The 25,732-nt window shown below is 40.7% G+C and overlaps 1 protein-coding gene across 4 annotated transcripts in view; it reads right to left on the bottom strand.

The window, feature by feature from the left end:
* Window positions 1-25,004, bottom strand: part of CDC42SE2 (CDC42 small effector 2) — a 91,758-nt gene extending 66,754 nt beyond the window's left edge. For 3 of the 4 annotated variants that reach the window (XM_053912203.2, XM_053912202.2, XM_053912204.2), the window contains exon 1: window positions 24,876-25,004. The gene's annotated coding sequence lies outside the window, so the exon portion shown is untranslated. Of the gene's footprint in view, window positions 1-24,531; window positions 24,698-24,875 lie in introns of all 4 variants that reach the window. The other variant, XM_071219486.1, reaches the window with a different exon arrangement.
* Window positions 25,005-25,732: the final 728 nt, after the last annotated feature.

The raw sequence follows: 25,732 nt of genomic DNA, 5'->3' as shown, positions 1-25,732 counted from the left end.
CTCCTCCGTGAGGCGCTCTTCCAACTCTTTGTGTTGAAACCGGAAAAGCCAGTGTTCATGCTGTCTGTCACTTCCAGAACCAGGAAGTAGAGACAAGGATTGAATCTTTATGGGCACTTTATTCAGATGACCAGCGATCTGAGAAAACAGCAGGTTAAGTACCCTCAAAAACCACCTTAACATCTTATTTTACCCAGACACTTTTATAAGGAAAAGAGAGGGTAGATAAGGCATTTAGAAAAACAGGTTAATTGGATACAAGTTGCTAACTACAGCAGCATCTTCCTAGTACTTCTTTATCTGTGGGTCAACAATTCTTTATCTGAACACAGTGGCCAGATACCATCTCCACTGCTTGCAGACCCCTGAAGCACAACAGCCGATTGCTTGTTGACATCCTGAAGTTGTGCATTCCAGTTCCTGGAACGCAGCCTTCCACAGGCATTAATCACTTAAGCCTATCAACTAAAGCTAAAATCTTTACCTCTTGAGTTCCCCTATCAACGTGTTTCCCTTCAGGGCACTTACATTGTCAGGGTTATCAAGCCTCGCTGCACCTCCAAATCAGGGGGAACTCGGGCCCAGAATTTCAGATCCAAAAGTTCAGGAAAATGGTAACCTGTTTCGAGTGCATTATCTTAAGTGACAGTAATAAACTAGAAGGGAAAGCAGAAAATTATGTCTGAAAATTATGTCACATAAGCAAGAGTTAAGGAAACTACAAAGATGTGGCCTAGCAAAAAGCAGGGGAGGAGATATGACAGACTTCCAACATGTGTAGGCCCCAGCATACAGAATGTGAAAGAGGAAGCAGATTTCCTGTGGGTTGTCAAAGAGGGTAAAACCAAAGTCACTAGGCAGAAGGTTCAGGAAGGCAGTATTTTGTTAAAAAAAGAGAGAAACCACCTAAACGTGTAACTGCCCCTGAAAACATAATGGGAGGTCTAGAAAAGTGGTGAATTCATAATCACTAGAGGTTTTAAAGACCAGGAACACTGAGCAGATTCCTGCGTTTGGGAGAATGTCAGACTTGACAATAAGTACAGTCCCAATCATTCTAAGATTCTGATGTAACAATGTGAAACATGTGGCCTCTCTGACTCCCTGTGCTCAAGCCTGTGTTCTCCCTGCAGCCGTCCAGCTAGTAGCTCCTCCTCTGTCTTGCAGACAGGCATGCTAATCATTAGAGGAACTCTGCTTGTGGCCTGAGCTTTCCAAAAACAGCCCCTCCCATCTTCCTCTTTCTGACCTAAAAGAAGCCTGAACTCTATATACTTTAAGGTGGGTTTGAGGATTAGGTGTCCCATCTTCTCAGCTAGCACCTTCTTGATCAAAAAGCCTTCCCTTACCCCAAATTCTGATGCTTTGAGTTTTGGTCTTTTGAAGTACACAGACTTTGGACCTCTGTGATACTTAAATTCATAAATATTTTAAACACGACTAGGTAGCAGCTCAATTAAAGCACATTACCCCGGACTGTCCAAAAAATAAGCATAAGGTCCTAAGACATGAGATTTAACTGCCTGTTTCACAAAGAAATCAGAGGAATTACTTAATATAAAGATAGCTAAATACATTACATTTTCCCACATTAATGAACTTTCTAAAAATATTGTTTTCAGTAAGATTCAAAGTAGGGAGAGTATTCTAGTTTATCTGATCCTGAATGAAAAGCCAGAGAGAAAACTAGATGCCAATTTGTCAATTTATTCAGATACAATGTTGATTTCCCAAGGGGTAAAATGACATCAGAAAGGCTTATTGGGGATATAGTAACTTTTACAAAGACTTTGTAAATTAATAAATACTTGGTTTCTAATTTATACATAAGGAAGAAGGAAATGCAAGGAAGAATTTTAAGAGGTTTCCCAATGTTTTACAGAATTAGAATGGCAATGTTTATCCCCCAAAAAGGCCACTGGAGCAATGGGACTAGATAAAAACTCTGTCCTCTCTGCTGTCATATCTGATTTCATCTTGAGGTTAAATTGATCTGGAAAGAAGCCATTTTGCATGAGTGAGACCAAAAATGCAAGAGAATGTAAGGTGTCTATCCTCACTGCATGACTTTTTTTAAGCAGCACATAAAAATGTCGAGTCACTGTCATCTGTTTTTGTTTTTGTTTTGAGAGAGAGACAGGAAGGGAGGGAGAAAGAGTGAAACATCTATCAGTTGCCTCTTGTATGTATCCTCTCCGGGGATCGCACCCACAACCCAGACATGTCCCCTAACCGGGAATCAAACTGGTGACCTTTTGCTTTGCAGGACGACCCCCACCCAAGTGAGCCACACCAGTCAGTGTAGTCACTGCTATCTGTAACTCAGTACTATTTAAAATCCCCATATTTTTATTTTATAACACTTAAGGTGTTTTATTTTCATTAAAACACTTAGCTTTAATAAATATGCTGTACTCATTTGATTTTATTCAGGAGATGGAATAATCTTTATACCCATAGGAAAATTTTTCTAATAAGACTTTTTAAAATAAACTTGTAAAACATTACTCACCTTTCCACACAACTTTCCAAAATACTACTGCATATACGGAAGGCTGCAATAGGGAAGCAACTTAAACTAGAAAGCTGCTGTTGCGGGTTGAATTGTGTTCTTCTGCCTTCCTACTCCCTAAAAAGATACGTTACAGCCCCAACCCCAGGACCTCTGAATGGGACCTTGTTCGGAAACAGGGCTGTTGCAGATGTAGTCAGTTAAAGAGGTTACACTAGAGTAGGGTGGGCCTCTAATCCAGTGCAGTGGGTGTCCTTGTGAAAAGCCAGCTGTGTGAAGACAGAAAGACAACAGAAAGAACTTCCAGGGACGACCTGACTGCAGTTAAGCACCCGCACGACTGGACATGGTACCGACTGCCCACAAACCACCAGAGGCTGGGAAGGGCAAAGACTCATCCCCTCTAGAGTCCAAGGGAGCACGACCCCGCTGACACCTTGACTGTGGACTTCTAGTCTCCAGAACTGTGAGACAACACATCTCTGTTGGTGACACTTCTTTGTGGCAGCCCTAGGAAATCATACAGCTTCCATTTAACTAGAAGAGTGAAAAAAGTCACATGAATCAAAATGTTATAATCATGGTCACTACAACCCATTACCCAATCAAAACAGGATTTGGCCTTGCATCGGAATGGTCCTCACCAACAACCTCTCCAGAAGTGAATTCATACTTCTATTAAATATCTCATTTATTCACTATCTAGGCCAATAGGTTTTATAAATGTGTGTGTGTTTTCCCATCATTTTCTAACTGGGTAATCAGTCCCCATATTTTTACTTTACATCTTATTTATTTACTTATTTGACTAAGTAGTACTTCACTTCCACTTTCCTGCCCATGAGTCATCCTGTTCTCCACTCCAAAGATAACATCATCAACAGTGTATGATCTTTCCACTGGGATTCTATGCATTTATTAAAAACCATGCTGCACTTCTATCACTATGTATTTTGGGAGATCACTCTGTATATGCAGAACTTATATTTTTATTAGTTGTACAGTATTCCACTGTATCAACGCATCACAATATATTTAACCAATCCCCTCCCTATAGGCGGCTATTTAGGTTGCTGCCAATATTTATCTTCACCACGAATGCTTACAAAGGCTACCTTTTTACTGTCCTCTCGTTGAGGACATTCTTTGTCACCCTATTTGTAACTGCAACCTCCTCTTCCTTACCCCAGTGGTCCCCATCTTGCACCTTTTTCCTCGCAGAGCTCTGAGTTATCTGGCTTTCTGTATGCTTTACTTCTTGTTTGTTTTCACCAACTAGACTGTAGGCTCTACAAAAACAGATTTTTGTCTCTTTAGTTTGCAGCTAACTCCCTATTACCTAAGTGCCTTGACACATAGCTAATGCTCAGTATTTATTGAATAACTGAATGTTTTTATTTACTCCTACAAAAGGAAAAAAAAACATAACTAAAAGATACAACATATCTTCCCTTCAAGGCAAAATAAATTATAGCTCCCAAACTGATCAGTATTTGTCCCCATTGTCTTGTATTTTGCATATTGTGTCAAATAAGATTGTTGCACTTTGGTTTGATCCAGATCTTATATAGTCCGTGAACCCAGGAGTATCTCCATTTAAAACAGCCTACTGGGCCAAGGATGATGTTTCCTGGACTCTCTGAATATTAACCCAAATAGTGGGCACTTCATTGAGTCTCGGAACCCTTGTATATAGTGGCCATCCTGAAGTGACAGTATCTTAACATGCAATTTCTTCTACCAGCTATGCGTTTTCAATCAGCAGCAGAATGACTCAGTGTGGTATGATTTCTGGTAAACGCAGAGGGTGCGGAAATCTCAACTTACCGTATTCTGCTGTGTGTAATGTGTCCTCTGCATGAACGTGCACCCACGTTCTGTGTGCATTACACACGGGATTATTATACCCGGGTCATGTAATCATTATACCCATGTATAATGCACATCCTCGTTTTTCCCTCAAAAATTTGGACAAAAAAAGTGCACATTATACACGGCAAGATATATATTTTGAGAAAGTCAATGTATGTTTAACTTGTCCCAACTGCCTTCATAAGGAAACAGGGCAAGTGGGGTCACTCCTTTGCAGAGGGATCAGTCTGCATTTCAATCAGGCCCTGGCACACTAGGACTTCATAGGAAAGTGGCTGTTGACAAACTGTCCATTGGAAAGGGTAGAGATGAATATTTCAGAAAAATAAGTTCTTACTCATTTTTAGATTGCTAAAAATCTAACAAATCTGCAAATTAAACTATAAAGATATCTTTATGTTCAACTGTTCAACATTCAAATTAGCAAGTATATATATTATTCAGTATGACGATCTTTATTTTAAAGAAGCTTAGAAATCAATAGTTTATTCCAAGAGAACACAAGAGAATGGTTCCCTAGTGAATTTAATTCCACACGCTCCTGCATACATACAGTCTTGTCTGTTACCCAAGAGCCAAATAACCCCAAAACTTAGCAAAGGGATCATTAGGAAAGTTCATGGGGACAAAACAGCACTTTGAAGGGTTCTTTGTGTTTGAGTAGAAGGGGAAGATAACGTATAAAATTTGCAAGATAACTTAGATGTAAATGAGAATTTTGAGCTTAAATGTAATGTGAAAATTGTATTTCTAAACAAGACAATTTATGTAATTTTAAAAGACAGTTATGGCCATAAAACAGTAATCGGTGATTTCCTTCTTTAATGAGAAAAAGGAGTATGCTTAGGCTGCTTGTGAAGGCTTTCCCTACACCTGAGATATCGCCTATCTTTTATTCCAGTATGTTTAACACTTTCTTTTTTATATTCAACTCCGGAGAATTGAATATTTATCTTGGTATAGAGTATGAGGCAGAGATCAAGTTTTCTTTTTTTCTAATTTCTGTATTTTGGCAATTGGCAATCATTTCTGTAAGTTCTGATTACTATGTTCACTGATCTATAGAGTACTTTTTATGAAAACCATGCTGGTTTCACCATAAAGGTCAGTTATACAGCTTGTTAAAACAAGGCTTTCAAGGCAAAATAAAAAGGTAAATAAGACAATTTACATGAAAGAATAAATACACAATACCAATTAAAGCAGAAGATAAGCTGTTCCCCTAAACTCAAGGGTCTTCTGCAAGGTTTGATACTTTCCAAAGGGTACCTAGATCTGAATAGTTTCAAGAAAATCAATTTCACGACCTCCAGCTACTCTCTCCTCAAGCTGATGTGTGCAGGCATCACTCATTCTCTTTTTCTACCTTCCCTTCCACAGCAGCTCTTCTGCGTTATGGGAGAAAGTCATAGTTCTTACCCCAAACCTTCATACACTTTGTTTCGAGAAACCAGGCAGGCACCAAATGGTACCTGGGAGGTAAGAGGAAGAGTCTCCTGTGAGCAAAGCAAGAATCACCAAACTAACTCGTGGCACGAATCCTTGTGTAATCAATCAGTCAGTCAGTTGGTCAGTATAAGATTTAGAATTCGGAAGTGAAAGTAACTGTCCTGCGGTTGTCCAGTGCAGGTGTTGTCATGTTCATGAAAACTGGAAAGGTCAGACCGTTTCTGACAAGAAAACACACCCAGCTTGGTTGGTGTGACGAGGACTAAACAGTTTTGCAGCAATATTCTCCTTTAAGGTGAAGAAGCAGAACACATGGGGTCAAGGTTTTGGCAATATATTCTTTAAAAGCACATAAAACAGAGTGCTCCAAAAGTTATATTTTATGCAACCTTTTCAATTTAAGATGTAAAAATTTAGGTGTCAGTTCTGAAATACAGAAAAGGAGGTATAAAGTTTCTCAAAAAAATTTTACAGGGTCCATGCACAAAACGTTTAACGATTACATTAACTTGCCAACATGAAACAGCAGTGCTCTAGAACCAACCAGAACAGCAACAGAGTGACATCAGCTCTTTAAAAAGAATCCACTTGGAAAGCAGCTGGGTGGGGAACATGGGGACCAACGCTTCCACTTCAGTGCCCAAAAATGCTTATACCAAACCTACATTCCTGGCTCCAAGTAGTCAACTGGTATCCCTAAAGCAGAGTTAAATTTCCAGGTCACCCTAACAATCTGTCTTGCAAACAACAGTTGCCAACTGAACCTATATCCCCAACTTACTCTCAAATGCTTACTAGTGAAGAGCCCATGTTACAGTATTTGGAAGTTATTTAGCATAAGGCCCTTTAATAAGATGCTCACCATACTGAAAATACTCAACAATCTGACATGAAATATAAGAGGTATATCTATTTTTCTGATAAACAGCACACTAACTTGTACTCTCTCTCAAAACTTTATAAGGAAACAAAATGTTTAGAAAGCTTAATGGAAAAAAAACCATACAAGTTTTCATTCTATATTGTAAGGGGAAAGCTATAATTACCAGCTCATGCATCTTTTTTATTTTTTAAAGATTTTATTTATTCTGAGAGAGAGGGGAAGAAAAGGAGAAAGAGAGGGAGAGGAACATTGACTGGTTGCCTCTCACACAGGACGCAACCCAGGCACGTGCCCTGACCAGGGGGTCGGACTGGTGACCTTTCACTTTGCTGGACAACACTCAACCAACTGAGACACACCGGTCAAGGCTCATACATCCTTTTGAAAGACTGCCACAGCTTCTCCAATGTTAGCAAAATAACAAACTGTGGCAGCATATAGGAAACACTGAAATTATGTATTAATGCAATTCTACAGAAACCCAGCAATTAGGACAAAAATAAGATTTTACAATTACATCCTTTGGCTGTATTTCACCTATTTAATCTAGAAAGAAACACACTGCAGTTTCTATGAACATTAGTTTATTTCCAATTGAAAATATAAGAATTACATCCTGCTTTATGAAAATAACAGAATTGTAAAACAGAAAATATTAGAACTGACATGCTGCTTTATGAAAATAGCTCACGTTAAAAGAAAAAATTTCTGAACAAATCAAGTCTAAGTTGGATTTTTTAATCTTACCACCTTTAAAATATATTGCATACAAAGCCTTATCATCTAATAAACAGAAGGCTTCAGCTGAATGTTAGGTATGTTAGATTAGTCAAGTAGCACTTGGCATTCGCTCTTTCCCACCACTCCCTATACATGCCTTCCTGTACTTCAGGGACAGGAAGGCTAAAACAAAACAAAACAGAAAAACTACATATCCCAAAGTTTTCCTTATAGTTAGTATTTGGAATGTAAAGCAGGTTCTGCCAGTAAGAAGGCCTCCTATGAGATTAGGATAGAAGAGTGAGCTGGAAGCTCCTTCTATCGCTGATTTAAGTGGTAACCAGTGACACAAAGAAACATGATTAGAAGCTGTTACAGTGACCAAACCGTAGTCACCAGACTTAAAGGTACCTAGAGACAGTCAGGGCACCAGACTCAGTATTCCAATGACTGGTTCCCAGTTTCAGCTTCCTGCCCTCCCAGCTACAGTCTTAATGTTCTTAAGTGAATATAATAGTCCCGTGGTGGTCCTTGGACTCAGGCTCCTCCAGGCCATCCAATGATGTATAAGTACCAAATTGCTTATATAAAATACCTTTCTGCCTGAAAATCCTAGAGTAGCTTTTTTCTTATAATAAACTCTGACAGACACAGTATTGTTCATTAAGTTTAAAATATGTATTACCTATATTCCCCCACACTTTATAAATCAAATACATAAGAAGTAGTGTTATTCTATACCATAATTATTATATAATTTGAAAATGTGAGGTCCATATAAAGAATTAAAAGTTCTTAGTTGCAGTCTGAAATAATTTTATTTATAACACAAGGTCTGTCCAGAAAGTATCCAGCCATGTGATATGTAAAATAGAGACATTTATTGAAGAAGATACAAGAAACAAGAAACATTGTATTAGGACAATGACGCCTTAGTTCCCTTCAAAGTAGGCACCTTGGGACCTCACACAGTTCTCCCAATCACAATCAGCTACCCCACTGTATTCTCCTGAATCCCACTGACAGCCTGAAATCTTTTTCCCTTTCATAGGTGATTTTAGTTTTGGGAGCAGCCAGAAGTCACAGGGCACCAAATCTGGGTGATTTGATGTTTCACCAAAAGACTCTGCGAGAGACTCTGCATGAGACGTGATGCCTGAGCAGGCAGGCGTGTTGTCGTGATGAAGCTGCCCATCACCAGTTGCCCATACCTGCGGCCTTCTGAATCATATGAATAGTTTCTGTGGAGGAATGTTCAAGCTTAACACAAATTTTTGATGTGGATTCGCTGCTGCACTCACTCAGTCACTTTGAATGCAACCTCCACACAGAACACCTGCTCACTCAATGGCATCTACCCCTCCACTGACTAGTGCAGTGACGTCGTCATTGATCACACATGCGCGTTCCAGTCTCCCCTCAGCTGTCAGCTTACATTGATGTTGCACAAACCATTCTCATTCTTTTAACAATGACTGGACTTTTATGATAATTACTGGATCAGCATAAAGTAGTAATATTCCTAATAATGAATGATCTCACTTTAAATTTGTAATATACAATGCTATATAGCTGTGGTTATTTTCTTAAAAATTTGCCCTGGCCAGGTGGCTCAGCACTCTGACCGTCTTCCCCCTGAAAACACGCCACAGCAAATTACCAACAGGTGAAACGTGCTGAAGTACCTAATCTAACCATTCCTCTTCACTGAAAATTTGAGCAATTTTCCATTGTTCTTTAATGCAAGCAATGCTTCATTGCATGTTTTTGGATAGAAAGCTTTTTTTAAGGATAAGCAAAACATGATGTAGTCATACAACCAAATTATCATTCAGCTATTAAAAGGAATGAGTACTAATACATGCTATGACAGGGATGAACCTTGAAAAGTATGCTAAGTGAAAGAAGCCGGTTACAAAGGGCCATGTATTTCCTGTACTGCTGGTGGAAATGTAAAATTGTACAATCACTTCGGAAGACAGTATAGCAGTTTCACTTACAGGTATATGACTAAGATAAACTGAACAGACATCCACACGAAGTTGTACGTGAATATTCATAGCGGTGCTATTCTTAATAGCCAAACTTTGGAAACAAAACAAATATCCATAAGCTGATGACTGGGTAAATAAAATGTGGTATATTCGTACAACTGAATAATATTCAGCCACAACAGAGAATGAAGTGCTGATACATGCTACAACAAAGATGAACCTCAAAACATTAAGCAAAGTGAAAAAAACCACTCACCAAAGGCCACGTAGTATATGACCCCACTTATATAAACTGTCCAAAAGAGGCAAACCAAGAGACAGAAAATAGATTAGTGGTTGCCTGGGGCTAGGGGGGAAGAGAGGACTGGAATGACTGCTAGTTTTTTGGGGGGATGATGAAAATATTCTAAAATTAGACAACAGTGACCGCTGCACAACTGACTTACATACTTTAAAAAGGTGAACCATGATATGTAAAATTAGGATTTTGATACCAACATTAAGCAATTCTCTGACACCAGCTGGGTACCCTATAATTCATCTCAAACCTGACACTGGCTACTTAGATAACATCAAATCCCACAGGTTAAGGGCTCATCCTACAAGACTACAGCTCTTCCCTTCAGAGGCCAATCATATAACCACCCATGATTCTTGAGTTCCCATGACCCACCTCTCCTCAGGTTTCATTAATTTGCTAGAGCTGGTAAGAAAACGTTAAGAAACACTTTACTTACTAGATTTTCTGTTTATTATAAAATGATACAACTCGGGTAGAAGAGATGCACAGAGCAAGAAACAGGGACAGAGACATGGCGCTTCCATGCTTTCCCAGCATCAAGACCTCACCCACCCAGAAGCGCCCCAAACCCATCCTCCTGGGCTCTTGTGGAGCCTTTACTGCAAAGGCATGGCTGATTAAAGCACTGGCCACTGGCAAGTCACCCTCCAGCCCCTTTCCCATCTAGAGGCCCGAGGGGTGAGAAATACGTTCCATCCCGCTAATCACAAGGTTGGTTCCAAGGCAACCAGCCCCCCATCCACAGGTGTGGTCCAAAAAATTGCCTCATTAACATAACAAAAGAAACAACTTTTCCTCATTCAATGGTTTTAAAGAGTTATATACCACAAAGACAGAAGATCAAATATGTATTTCTTACTACAAATCATATCATCACATGAACTATCTCAATAAAGCTGTCATTAAAAAAGAACATAATCTCCCTCAAAGAGGGAGGGCAGGGGGAATTTGTTACTTCTTAGGACACAGCTACGCTCACTCACAAGGCAAATACACCACTCACTCCTGCTTTTCAGAAGGGCTCTACAGACTTACACTCCCCACAGCAATTTATGTAGTTCCTGTGTCACGGCAGTCAGGTGACTTAGCACCATTTATTAAATCTTAAATCTGATAAGAGACACTCGTTACTGATTATTACTTAAATTGAACACTTTTTCTCATATTTTAGTCATTTTTTGGAAGGGGTCAGTTCTTAACCTTTAAAACAGTCATCTTTATACATACAATTGTTACACTATACGTAAGTGCTTCCGTTTCTTAGGAAACACAGACGTTAGTTACCTTCTTACCATTCTGGTCAGCAAAAATTAACTCATCCTGAATTGTACTTCAGCTTCAAGACTTTCCTTGAAGTCAAAATACTTTATTAAGTACATAGTTGCAAGAACCACTCTCCTCAGACAAGCAGAGTAAAGGACACTACAAATACCAGTCCAACTGGGTTATATGTATTTCTAGTTTTCTGACTGCAATTCACTTTCAAGTGAAATGTCCAAGTGAGTCCTGAGATATTTTAATGTACAGGGTAGAAAGAAAATGACTCATTTATGAACACTTTCTACAAACCAAGCACTTCATGTGTGCCTCATTCATCCTAACAAGCCTATTACCCTCACTTAATGGAAAAAGAAAATAAAAAACACCAAGATTTTTATGCGCCACGCAGCAAATATGTGGCCACGTTAGGGGTCAAACTGAGGTGTGCCTGATTGTTTCTGCTACTTCCCAAGCTCACTGACTCTAAAAAAAAAAAAAAAAAAAAAAAAAAGAGAGAATACTTTGAATACTAGTTCTTCCACTTACTGGGTGACTGATTTCTAAACTTTAGTGTGTGTGTACCATTTGCAAAAACAAGGCCATTATTCACAAAATGAATATACAAACAGAAGCTAAAAAGTGACTGTGAAATGAAATTTTCTTAAATACCTATTATTTGTAAGAGCAAAATGTTATGAAATAATTTTAATTTCTTTTTAAGATTTTATTTATTTAGAGAGAGGGGAAGGGAGGGAGAAAGAGAGAGAACCATCAATGCACGTGGTTGCCTCTCCCACACCCCCAACTAGGGACCTGGCCCACAACCCAGGCACATGCTCTGACTGGGAATCGAACTAGCCACCTTTCCGTTTGCAGGCCAGCACTCAATCCACTGAGACACGCCAGCCAGAGTGAAATAATTCTAAATACTTTTCTTCGATTTATATGAAGATTCACTTTACCTTCCAACAACCAGAGCCATATGCATATCCACTTACAAACAAGTGAGGAGTCACTAGGTGAGAAACATTTTTTAGGCACTGACTGCCAGACTCCCCACTTTAGACAACTGCATCATTTCTCAGTAGAAAAGACCACATCAATTACATTGCTTTTTATTCTTCTTCACCACATGAGAAATGTGTTCATCGCTGTATGTACCACCCAGAGAGCAGCAATGAGGGGTAAGAGAAATGGCTACTTTAGCTACTTCAGAAGAGATAAAGACTGCAGAGGCTTGTGAGTGAGCAGTAAACAACACCAGGAAAGACAAGGTCAGGAACAATCAAACCAAGGCAGGAAATCAGGGGTGTACTCTACTCTAGGTAATGATACCACTGTGGTAAAAGGAAAGTCATGTAAATTACACAACCCTTAAAGCCAGCGGTCCCCAGCCTTTTCAGCACTGGGGACCGGTTTGTGGAAGATAATTTCTCCACAGCCTGGGGAGAGGGAGGAGGGATGGTCTGGGGATAATTCAAGGGCATTACACTGAAGCTCCCCTCCTGCTGTAAGGCCAGGTGCCTGACAGGCCCAGCCGGAGGTTGGGGGAGCCCTGCCTTAGAAGACCCTTGATTAATTTTAAGACCCAAACAACTGTTTGACAAGATTGGGACCGATTTCCAAAGGATGCTATACACCAACATATATAATTCCACAAGATTTTTCACAGACATGAAACAAAAATCAACTCAAACATTATTACAGGAATGCTTATGCTAAAATCTTTTTCCAAGAACGCCCTCACCCCTCATTCAGGCATATAAAAAAGATAGCAATATCTAAGTATCATAATTTGGACAGATGAAGGCCTTCAATAAAATACATTTTTTTCTAAAATAGTTTTAATATTAAGGCATCAGTAGGACTGGGGCAGACCAAACTATACAAACTTATCTACAGCCGCGCATTTTACCCTGGAGCTATTATTAAAATAATTCTACTGTACACAGAATCATGTACTGTTTTCCTTAGCTGGTGTACTACAATACGGCTATTGTACAACGTTAAGAGGGCCCTTAAGAAAAAATTACTGCTGAAGTAATTCTTGTCTCGAGGTGACTTACCACATTCTCCTCTCCATAAACACCACTGTTTTTAATCACAACTTTACTTACAGCTTTACCCTGTCAAACAAAATTTTCACTTCCCACTAAGATCCTTTCAAACCGAAGTAATAAAAATCAATGCTGTTATGATTACAATATTTGCCAAAGTGAGATACTGTAGAGCAATATGTGTACAAAGATCCTACTTTTGTGGAAAACATTTATTTATTCATTGATTTGTCTGGAAGGACAATTCATCGAAACATGACCAGTGGATATCTTAGAGTGGTAGGATTATGGATGCTCCTCCCTCCCTCTCTTTCTTTTTTGATCCTCACCCAAGGTGCTCGTTGATATTAGAGAGATGGGAAGGGAGAGAGAGAGGGGGAGAGAAACACCGCACCAGCTGAGCCCTAACTGGGGACCAAACCTACAACCTAGGCATGTGCCAGACCGGGAATCAAACTCACAACCCTTTGGCCCACAGGATGACAATCCAGCCAGCTGAGCCACACCAGCCAGGGTGAGTGTTTTTTTTCTTCAGCATATATATATTTGCTGCATTAACACAAGCAATTTTTTAGTGCTTGTGCATGAGACAGAAAAATTTGAGTTAAAAAAAATCTAGGTGCTGTATTTTAATTCAATATTATCAATTCACATCCACTTATTCAGAGTTAATGAATGCAAATGTTGCTCAAAAAATGTCAGTGAGCCCCAGCTGCTGTGGCTCAATGGGTTGAGTGCTGGCCTGCAAACCAAACGGTCACTGGTTCGATTCCCCATCAGGGCACATGCCTGGGTTGCAGATTTGGTCCCCAGTTAGAGTATATGCAAGAGGCAACGGATTGATGTTTCTCCCACACGTCAATGTTTCTATCTCTCTCTTCCTCCCTCCCTTCCCCTCTCTCCAAAACTAAATAAATAAAATCTTTTTTAAAAAACCTTTAAAAAAATGTGTGAGTGAAATTGCCTGAGCCAACAAAGTTCAATTTTTAAATAATTTCCTCAGATAGGAAAATGGTACCTATAAGAAAGAAGTAACCTCATGTGTCTTTCCAGATTGGGAGTAGATGTGGGAAATGTCTCAGAATGCCCGGCAATCACAGGAAAGACAAAAAACAGGAAAAACTACTGAAACGTGAGAAACAAGACAAAATCACTTCACTGGCTTAGAGATACTGATTAAATAGAAGACATCACAGAGCAGCAGAAAGTAAAGATCAGAGAGAGTAGGTAAACACTTAACAATGGGAAAAAGAAAAAAGCCAGGAAAAAAAACCTGAACTCAGGTATATTTATGTAAATCATTCTGGTGAGAAAATTTAAAAAGTTATCTAATAATGCAGCTCAAATGGAATCAGCTCTGCTTTTGTCACTAGAAAAGGAACACCTTTCAAGGGGCTCAGCACTCAGCAGCAAAACCCAGAACGCCTGCGGAGGCATCTCAAGGGCACCTGTGCCCACCTGGGAATGAACTAAACAATCGTGTACACTGTTAACAATTACTACAGAAACCTATAAATAGTCGATTACACATTAAATAATCTAGAAATAACCATCAGATCTGAAGTGAATGCAACTTTGAAAAAATAAGTAAGATAATGAAAGCTCTGAGGTAATTTCACTGACTTCCATGAAGAAATTATCATTAAACCAAAATAAGTAACTCTACTAGGTTAAACCATAAGGAAGTGCCAATGTTCAAGTGTATCTTGCCTATAAAAACTGTAACTTCATGTGGCCCCGCCCCGGGTCCGCTGGCAGACATCTAACCAGCTCTCTGTAACAGAGGCCCTGACTCGCGGCCCTTGCGGACTCCCATGCTGCCAACAGTCCCACTGCGGCCAGTTTCGGGATGGAGAGATGCACACCGTCAGCTCCCCAGCTCCATCACCACTTGTTCCACCCCAGTGCCCTGGACCTAAGGATCTGAGCGGTTCCCCAATTCTCTCATCTTGTTCCAAAAGGGCTTTTGTCTGAATAATCCAGTTTCTGACTTTCTTGGGTTAGAAGGAATACACTTTTGATACTTTAATATATCAGTACTCTAAAATCCATTCATGAGAAAGACTAGATGAGATTGGTACCTTGTTTCATTCATTCTACACTTTCTTAATTTTGGTTGCCTATTTGATGCCAGGTAGTGTTCTGGGCATTGTGGACAGCAAGGAACAAGACAAAGGAGATCCCTGACCTCTTAAAACTTATAACCTATTTGGGGACACAATAAAAAAATTAAACACACAGAGCTTCAAGGACTTACAAATGCTATGAAGAAAGAGGAACAGTGATGGGGGCTATCTTAAACGGAGTGGTTAGGAAATGAGGTAATATTGAGGCTGAGATCTTACAGATAAGGGACCAAGCTTGCAAACATCTAGGGGAAGAGAAACAACTTGTTTAAAAGCCCTAATGCAAGAACAAGCATGGTGTGTTTGAGAAACTGAGCAGCTACTGGGGCTAGGAGCAGTGAGCAAAGGTGAGATATTCTGAGAGGTTGTCAAGGCCACATCACAAAAACAGTGTGAGTTTGTATTTTCTGGTGAGTACAGTTTGTATTTTATTCTGAGTGGACTGGGAAGAGTACTTTGATAAATGTGTTGAATGAGTACATACTATAATGAATATTTTAATGACTCCTTATGAGACTTAGGTCACAGCCTATTCATTGTATTCACTTTTCTCAATATAACAATTTTGGTTGCTTCACAATCTACCCAGAACATTATGAAGTGAAGGTGGTATAGTATGGTAGGCCTCAAATTATGGATACAGCTGAAATGAACTTAGTAATAACACTGCACACCAGCTCAGATGATCTTATTAATACAAGATAGGTATTTCAAATGTGAAATACCAACATAAATTCAGGTAGGTCAATGTCAAATTCCAATGAAGATGACCTAATTAGCCTACAAAATAGATTAATTCAAAACCTAGGCAAATACTTGCAGTGTGTGATCCAAAATGACTTCACATGGTATGTAAATAAACTTTTTAAAAATCATAATGGTCATGTTTTAATATGAAAATTTTTATGTTTTAATTTCATATTTTAATGTGAAAGAAAAGATGTAACACCAAATATGATTTATAAATACTATTGCCTAGTAGTTAAAGTAGCAAGCATATACAACTTTCATTCTATCTGCATACCAAAACACTATACAGATACATATCAACACATGTATGTCCACGAAAACTAAATCCACACTATGGCCACATGGAAGTCCCCAAGACAAGTCAACCACGACATCATTACTGCACTGCACAAAAATAGGGAAATGCTCAAGCTAGTTTATGGAGAATAATTTATGCTTACATATAAACAATTATCTATTCATTCAGGAACTTCTACGAAGCCACCTACTTCAACAATTAAAGAAAATAATTTTTTAAAAATCAACCAACAGGAAATGAGACCTAGAGCTCAGAAAAAAAAGAGTTTAAAAAAAATCTTGCCTCAGCAGAAATACTAAATTTGCATCATTAATTTCCCTTGCACTCTCATTTGCAACCTAAATATCAGTTAAATTGTTGTTTTAAGAAGCACTTAAATATATTCAAACATTTTTCACTTTAGAACACAAACATTTATATGAATGTATTATTCTCCATAGCGTTGTGTACACTGGTGCAGCTAGCTGCTACCTAACCACAGAAATACAATAAATGCCCCCCATTCTCTGAGCGCGGGAGGAAACAGACAGTGCAGTGCTGAGAGGGTACGACAGACTGACGAATTTCTGTACACTGAAAATACCTCCCTAGAAACGATGAGACTTCTTTTTGAGCTTTCTATCAAAAAATAAGAAATGCTAGAATACAGTCAGGTAAATTACTTTCTTAGCAACTGCTTTTCTGTAACATAAGAAATTCAACAATGGAAAAGCAACTAAGTTTTTGCTCCCAATCTCAGTCTATATCCCTGATAAAAAGAAAATGCATGTTACAGCCCAGCTGGAAGCGTCTAAGTCCATGCAAACCAGCAACACTCAGAATTCAAGAAACAGTGTTTAAAAAAAAAAAACAAAAAAACAAACACGGGGCAAGCCAAAAATAGGGTTTAAAAAAAAAAAAATTGTCACTCTACTTCCAAATAAGGCTTTTTCTTTATTCCATTTACCTTACTTGCCCCTCTCTACTCCTTTCCTACCTCCTCTGTCCTCACCATTTCCCTGTGTATTTTCACTTTCCATACACAAAACTGATTTGAAACTTACCGTATCTTTTTGTATCTAAATTTGTTTTTACTTAATTCTTATGGGATTAATGGTTTTAGGTTGAAATACTTTTAGTTACAGAAAAGTACATACGCACTGTTACCAAAGACATAAATGACTAGGCAAGCGGCCATTCGTTTGGCAGACTGAGTGCCCACCGTGCCAGCCACTGTTATGAATACTGGGGATTCTGCAGCGAATAAAACAAAGTTCTTTCCTTAAGGTCACCAACACAGAAAGTGTTTGGCAAGTTCAAGAACATTTCAAGGAGACCTATGGGCCTGGCGTGGAGGAAGCAAGGAGGAACCAGTGGGCATGCAGAGAGAAAGAGGTAGACACGGATGATGGAGGGCCTCGTATGCACTGTTTGCTGTATTCTGCTTTTGCTGTAAATGGCATGGGCAGCAACTGAAGCAACTCAACACAGGAATAAAATAACTGTGCTTTTATTTCAAATGGTTGCTGGGTGGAGAACAGAAAAGAGCAGAGCAGCAGGGAGACGAGAAAGGACACTACTGAAATAACAGGAAAGCGAGAACGGCTGCCTGGAGCGGCTGGCAGCAGCTGAAGATAGCAAGCTGTTACACTTATTCTCAAGGTAGATTTTAAGGTAAATAAAGGACATATTGGGTTGGCCAAAAAGCCCATTATGTTTTTTTCCCATAAAATAAAAGACACTTTTCATTTTCACCAATGACTTTATTGATTTGGATACTTTGAGCATGTCGACCATCTCTCTCTATTGGCTTCTAGTGGGTAGAGGCCAGAGGTGCCACTAAACATCTTCCAAAGCACAAGACAGCAAAGATTCAGTATTTGGCCAAAACGTCAACAGTACCGAGAAACTTCGCAAACCACTTTTGACAAGTCTGATCAGTCACAGGACCTTCTCGACACACTGCACAAGTCTTTTATTGCACTTCAGTTGCGTTTTTACCTTTCTTGAAATAATAAAGCATAATATGACAAAAATGTTGCATATTTTCTTCAATCTTAAATATTTAAATGGCTGCACTAAAATTCACCAATTTGATAATTTTTTAAAATGTATATTCATATGACAGCTGTCACAATACAATCTAACAAAGTTGTTTCAAATGAAGTTAAAAACAACTAAACACTACTACAGCCACACATAACGGAAAAAACGTAATGGACTTTTGGCCAAAGTGATACTTTTATGCGCATTACAGATATGGAGTATGAGAAAGAAAGGAGTCAAGGATGTCTGTGAGGCTTCAGCCAGAGAAAGTAAAAGATACAGCTGACATTTAGTAAGATGAGGAAGACTGGAAAAGGAACAATCATTGGGATGGGGGAGGGAGGAAGGAGGACAAGCGGTTCAGTTATGACAGGTTAAATTTCAGATGTCTAACCAGAAATGTTGACTAGGTAGTTGGGTACGTAAGTCTGGAGGTAGGAAAGAGATCCAGACTAAAAATGACTTTTAGTTTGAAATACTTGATAACTCCGGCTAGAGAACAGGCAGGATGAGGCCACAGGAGATTGATTACATGTGCATACAGTGAACGGATCTAAACATGGAGCTCTGGGACGGAGCACTGTGCTTTAGACACTGGGGCAATCAATGAAAAGGAACCAGCAAAAGAAATGGAAAATAAGCAGTAGTGTCTCAGCAGCAAAGGGAAGAAAGCTTTCAAAGAAGAGAAATTATCAACCACATCAAATGCTGCTGCTGCTGCTTCCAGTGAAATTAGGACTGAGAACTGACTAGGGAATTTATCACCAAGGAGGTCACTAGTTATCTCAACAAGAGCAGTTAGAGTGGGGTAGAAAAGAAAAAAGCTGATTGAAGGGGATCCAAAAGAGCCTGGGAGTACTGGTGACCACAAATAACTCTTTCGGAGAGCAGCAGGTGAAGAAAGATGGGTGTTGGGGAGGTTTTCATTGCAGTTTTTAAAGATGGGCAATATTTCAGCACATCTCTATGCTGAAAGGATTCATCAGTAGGCATGGGAAACACACACTGATGATGCAGCGCGGTGCACTGGCAGGCCGGCCAGCCAGCAGGCAGGCAAACGGGGTGACACTGAAGCAATGCAATGGCCTTGGCAGGAGAAAGGGAAGAGGAGACAAGGGGAAGAGCGGAGGTGATGGTCACAGCACACCAGGAAATGCAGAGAGTACAGGCGCAGATGTAAAGAGACATGCAAAGGCTTTCTTCTGATTGCTTTCATTTTTAATACACAGGAAACAAGGTCATCAGCTGAAAATGAAGAGGAGAAAAGAGGTGCTAGAGGTGTGAGGAGAGAGGGTGCAGCAGTCATTCAGGGGAGTGGCAGCGTGACTGTGGGCAGCAGGGAGGGCCCTCCTGAAGTCGGTGTCACCAATTTAAAAGAGCAGGTCAGCCTGGGAGTGTTTTCCTCAAGACACACTCAACTGCCAGGTGCATACAGTAAAAGAAGTGTTACCAGGGAACTGAAGGTGTGAAAATGGGAGGAATCCTAACAGTGGACCACGGGACAATTAAAATGGTGGTGGTGACCTGCCTGGTGTGGCTCAGTGGATTGAGTGCCAGCCTGCGAACGGAAAGGCTGCAGGTCCAATTCCCAGTCAGGGCACATGCCTGTGCTGCAGGCCAGGACCCCAGCTGAGGGTGTGCAAGAGGCAACCTATCAACCTACCCATGTTTCTCTCTTTCTACCTCCCTCCCCGTCAACTAAATGAAATCTTAAAAAAAAAAAAAAAAAAAAAAAAGGTGGCAGCAGCAATGGAGTGTAGGTCCCAGACACGAAAGTACTGTTCAAGTCGGGGTATTTGACAGAATGAGCTGGAAAATTGGATGAGGCCCCTGTGAAATGCTTGAAACTGCGTCGTATGAAATAACCCTAATTAAGTACAGGCAGGTCTGGTTAAATGCTACAGAACGTTAAAGACTAAAGCAAAACCACTCCCTGGGCAAAGTGAGCCTGCAGAGAAGGGAAACTGGAAGGCTAAGGAGTCAGAACAGAAGAGTGACGTCACAGGAACTGCAGCTGGAGGTTGCCAGACGTGGAGTCCACGAGAAAACCATTTCCAGCACTCCTGGAGAAAGATCAGCTCTGAACAAGCTGACCAACTGAGGCACCAGTGCCGGATCAGGACAGCACAAGCCACATTAAGACCATACCTTTTCCCCAACCTCCTTCCCCACTGAGCTGGATCCTGGACGGTGAGGACGGCAAAGTGGTATAAAAAGAGACTCTTCCTCCAAAGCAGGCTTCTGAATCAGTTCTGAGCTGGGGAAGAAAAAGTTCTAAACTGCCAGTTTCAACACCAATTATTATACTAAACTGTATCTTCTAATGACTGAAATAAGACTAATGCTAACAAGTGAGCAGAACACTTCTTACTACCTAAAAGTAACTAGAAAAACTATCTTCCTAAGAGCTAGAGCAGCAGGGAAAGACTTAACCTACAGGGAGGCTCCAAGGTGCAGTGAGAGAAAGTCAGTCATTTCTGCTTAAACTCGGATCAAGTCCCATCCATTGAACATACCAGTTCTACAAATATCCATAGGTTCCCATGATGTATCAGGTGCAAAATATATATATAACACAGTGCTGATTATACAGAAAAAATTACTTTTGCTTTATTAAACCAAATGTGAAAATAGATTAAGTCAAATAAAGCGAAGTGTTTTTGTTTTAGTAGGAGATGCTTACAAAAGTTTAATCACAAGATTTAATAAGAAACCCTGGCATGAATTTCTAAGTGGATAAGCTACAAACTGGAAATACCAGTGCCCATCATTTAGTCATCATTAAAGATGCCTAAATTTAACCTGGAGTTATTTAATGCTTTCTAAGAAAAAGCATGATGGTCTGTTTTACCATAATCCATTCTGAGTAAGATACACTTACAAGTGTTTTATACTGTCAGGGTGAAGACAATATATTACCAAGTCTCCGGGTTTCACTTCAGAAACTCCCTTCAGATGGGACCCCAGAGCAGTTTCAGCTACATCCTGCTCTGTTCTTCATTTGCTAGTGTTATAGGAAGGTTCAAGTATACTTAAGCTTTGAACTGAGGAAGCAGGATACATAAAGTTAATTATTAATAAGCGAAAATCCAAGTTTTCCCAGGTAGTTTGGGGGGAAAAAAACAGAATAAATGCCCTCACCTCACTAATAAGTATTAAGGATAAACATATGTTTCACTCATTTCCTCTCAAGAACGCAGAAGGAACCCATAATGTCTCCCTCTGAGAGAGATCTAAAACCTTACTGACACTTAACATTCAACAAAATGTGAAAATACTTCTTTCATGAGAACTGAGATTAAGAACACTGGTAACAGATCACAATCAATATGCATTTGCAATTGTGAGAAAAATCTTATAAAGCCTTAACAAAATATCTCAGGCTCATCCTAAAGCAGAGGAGAAACCTAAACTTTCATGATTTAAAAAAAAAAAAAGACAACTGGGACCTAAAAATACAATAGCAACCTATCCTAGAGAATAAATATGAGAAATTAGTTATCAAGTGCTTTGGAAATGTTTACACAAATGCTAAGTGATCTGCTCCCACGATCCACACAGGCAAATATGAGCACAGCTGCAATGTGCCACGTCAGCATCATTCTTAATCACTTTATTAATTACACCTAATAAAAGAAAGGCTTTCAAGTCATTCTAAAGGGCCTTACAAAAAAAGAACCCTCTCCCCAAATACACACACAAACCCTGATGAAGAAAAAACCAACATTTCAAATATTCAAACAATTATAAAGTAAGAGGATCCTGGAATTTATTTAACCTCAAAACATTATGAACTACTCCGAGGTAGGAATACTCTGAAAACATTTTTAGTATTTTTTAAGGCACAAAAAAAGGTCATAAATGGTTCTAATTTCTTGAAAAAATTATTTTAACATGTGCCAATGCTGTTGATTGTCAACAAGTCTGATGTTCTTATCCAAATAAAAATATGCCAAGTGTTTTTTATTCAACATATCACAGCTTGCTTACATTGTTCATCATCACTAGTATCATTTACTGTTACATTTCTCATCAACACCAGACTATCGAGTATACTGTCATCAAATAACTCTTTCTATTTCTATAAAAAATTTACATTTAAAGAAAAACCTATCACAACTCTCTACCACTAAATTGGAGGGATGACTTCCCTTATCATTCCTAGGAACAACCACAAAAAGTTAACAGCCAGTAAGTCTGAAGATCTGAAAGTTCTAAGCCCTAGCTAGTGTAGCTCAGTGGACTGAGCACGGGCCTGCAAAAGAAAGGGTCCCGGTTCAATTCCCAGTCAGGGCACATGCCTGGGTTGTGGGCAGAGCCCCTAGTGGGGGGCATGCCAAAGGCAACCACACATTGATGTTTCTCTCCTCTTTCTCCTTACTTTACCCTTTCTCCAAAAATAAATAAGTAAAATGATTTTTAAAAAGTTGGAAAAAAAAGATCTGAAAGTTCTATTTGAATGTACACATTACCTTATAAACATTGGTAAATCAAAAGGGTCCACCCTAAATTCCAAACTTATCTGTAAAAAAATTATAACCTACATTATTTTGTCATGATGAGGACTGAGTTTGGAGCACATTAATTTGGACTTATAAAGGGGCCAAATAAAACATTTTTAATCATATATTCAGATTAATAAATACAATACTACAAATCCCATCCTCTTTTTACCACACTTGTAATACTACAGGGAAAATCCAAATGCAGAACCACGAATTAGTACTAAGTCCTTCCCTTTTTGGCACTATCAAGTCAATACTATATTATTTACACATGGTGAATAAAAAGTCAAAATAAAATTTCTAAAAAGGTGCTTTATTTAAAAACATTTCTTATAGAAAAGGAATCCACTGTTTCTCCTTGGAGATTTTTAAAAATAGAAAATGTTCCAGAGCAAAGACTATTTACAGAAAGCAGAACCAGAAGTGCATGACTTTTTCAATAAATACACCACACCAAAATCATTTAATATGGGAGAAGAAAAATACTAGTTTGAGATTCTTGAGAGTAAACTGTAGGCAGATTTTATTAAACTGACAGTTGAAAATGTAGCCCAATGATCTTAGCCCTCCTATAAAGTTACCTTTAAGCCGACTGTTCTGCGTCTGCATTTCCCGCAGCTTCACCTGCCGTCTTTCCCAACTTCGAGTAGGCACCAGGGGTACAAGACGGTCCCCAACAAAGAGGAAAAGAACTTCACACTCGAGTTTCAAAGAAGAGTAATTGTGGGTTTTGCTCGCCCCTACACACTCAGCAGCCAGCACAGGTGTGTCAGTACGTAACAGGTACTTAATGAGTATCTGCTGAGTAAACCGTGAGGTTTAATTATGTTGGTGCAACATTAGTTTTCCTTTTCCCCTAAGTCGCAAGTTCTCCCTGGACTGAAAAGCAACTCAAGATCATACCACAGTCCCTTAAAAGCACATGAACTTCTTTATTCATAATGAAATTGAAAGCTGGTTCTCAGAAGAAGAAAAAAAACAGTCCAAGCACCTTTGATGTTCTCCATTCTTTTTAAAGAAAATTAGAAATAAGGCTCGTTTTCCGGAAACAGAAGAGGTCTACCATCAAGATGAAAAATTCCACATTTAATCATTTTATACACCCATAATATTGGTAACAATAACTGATAACTCATCAACACAAATTTTGGGTAAACCCACACACACAAAAACACGAGCATTCAAACAAACTACATGTTGTTTGCGATATTGTTTTCCTTAGAGTCAAGAGGGTATGCACCTAAATTTTACTAGATGTGAGATCTGCTCTGTCTGATGTTTCAAGAGTCAGTCTTCTTTCACATATTTTACTGGGCACCTACTGTATGCCAGGCCCTCGGAAAAAACGTGTAAATTCCTTGAACTGCCCATCAGCACCAAATTCCCCTATAAAAGCTTATCATTTAAAATAACTGCAGCTGAAGAGGAATCCCAACGTTGTTTCTTCTACAGAAATCAGCCCATTGGGGCTTCTTCCACTGTTAATGCAGCATCAGCGAGTCGCTTACCTACCACACCCGTTACCAAAAATCACTACTGAAGCAGCAAGCGCTGGGTAAAAAACAACCTGTAAGAGTAGCACCAGCCCCTCCGGGGAGGTGGTCGGGGCTTTCTCTCCGGGCCGAAAGAGCCGCGGCGAGACCCGCGGGCGGACCACGCCGGCCGCCGCAGATCCACGCCCCGGGTCCGCGGCAGGGGGTCCCCGCCCGCGCCAGCCCTCACCTGGAGGACTCCGGCCCTCGCCGCCCTCCCCCTGCGCCGCCCTCCCGACTTCCAGACCTGCAAAGTTGGGGGGAGGAGGTCTTCATTGCCATTTTACAGCAGCTGGCGGTTGGCTTCCTCATTCGCCCGCCTGCCGTGAATTTGGAACGGAGCGTGGAACCGTTTCTCAGCGGGAATGGAAGAAAACCCAAAGGCAGGGTCCGTGTGAGGACCTCACCCAGACCTGAAAATGGAGCCGCAGGCTCAGCCCACACAGCCCGCAGCGCGCGGCGGGCAGGGCCGGGCCGCGCTACCCCCCGAGCCCTCGGCGGCAGGGATTCAGGGTTTCGGACCGCCGCCCAACGGGCCGCGACTGCGAGGTGTAAGGGCCGGTGCGCGACCTAGGCCGGCGCTACACTTACCGTCGTCTTTGTCTCCGCCGCCCGCTCCGGCCGCAGCCGCTCTCAGCGCCGGCTCAGCGGCTCCTACCTCCCCCACCGCCGCAGCTGCTCTCCCCGGCGCACTCGCCGCTTCCTGGCCCCTCCCTCCCCGCCCCGGCTCGCGCTTGGGCGGGGCGAGGGGCGGGGCGCGCTCCCAGAGCCGCGGGAGGGCCGCGCCGCCAGCTGGCCCCGCCCCCGCCCCGCCCCCTGCCAGCCCGGGGCGTGGACTCTGCCCAGACCCCGGCGACGCTCAACAACGTCCAGCAGCGCTGCCCAGAAAGCCCCCTCCGAGGCGAGCAGAGGGCAGAGAGTCGGGTTGGAGCGCGCGCGGGAAAGAACGCGCCAGAAAATGGCGACCAGGGCTGGTGGGAGAGCGCAGGAGCCCGTCCCACCCACGGGTGGTCGGCTCCTGCTCACGCCCCTTCCCCGAACCTCGCGGAGGGGCAGTGCCCGCACTCGAAGTGGAGCCGCGGACTCTGCCCGGGCAAGCGAGGCTGGTGCTGAGCCTTCGGACTACTTGTCAGTGGTGGCAGTTGAGAAAGGTGCCCCGATATCATCGGACCACTGTTTTTATTTTTATTTTTAATGTAAACATCAGAGTCGTTGAATCCGTCATTGAGTGGCTTACGGCAGAGAACATCCACCTGGCACTTGAAATGTGCAAAATTAGTTGTCTACTGGATCTCTGAGACTCCTTTAGCTGTACATTTTATATATCCCAGAAATCAGAAACACACTAGAGTGCCCCTTTCTAGCAGCCAATATTTTACTTATGCTTATAATACTTGGGATATAGAAACGTAAATCTTCCCCATCTCAACTGATTACATGACTGCAAC

This window comes from Desmodus rotundus, chromosome 10, assembly GCF_022682495.2.
Source record: "Desmodus rotundus isolate HL8 chromosome 10, HLdesRot8A.1, whole genome shotgun sequence".
Classification (NCBI taxonomy): domain Eukaryota; kingdom Metazoa; phylum Chordata; class Mammalia; order Chiroptera; family Phyllostomidae; genus Desmodus; species Desmodus rotundus.
The sequence above is the reverse complement of the archived record's forward strand: the minus strand, read 5'-3'. Positions and strand labels throughout refer to the sequence as shown.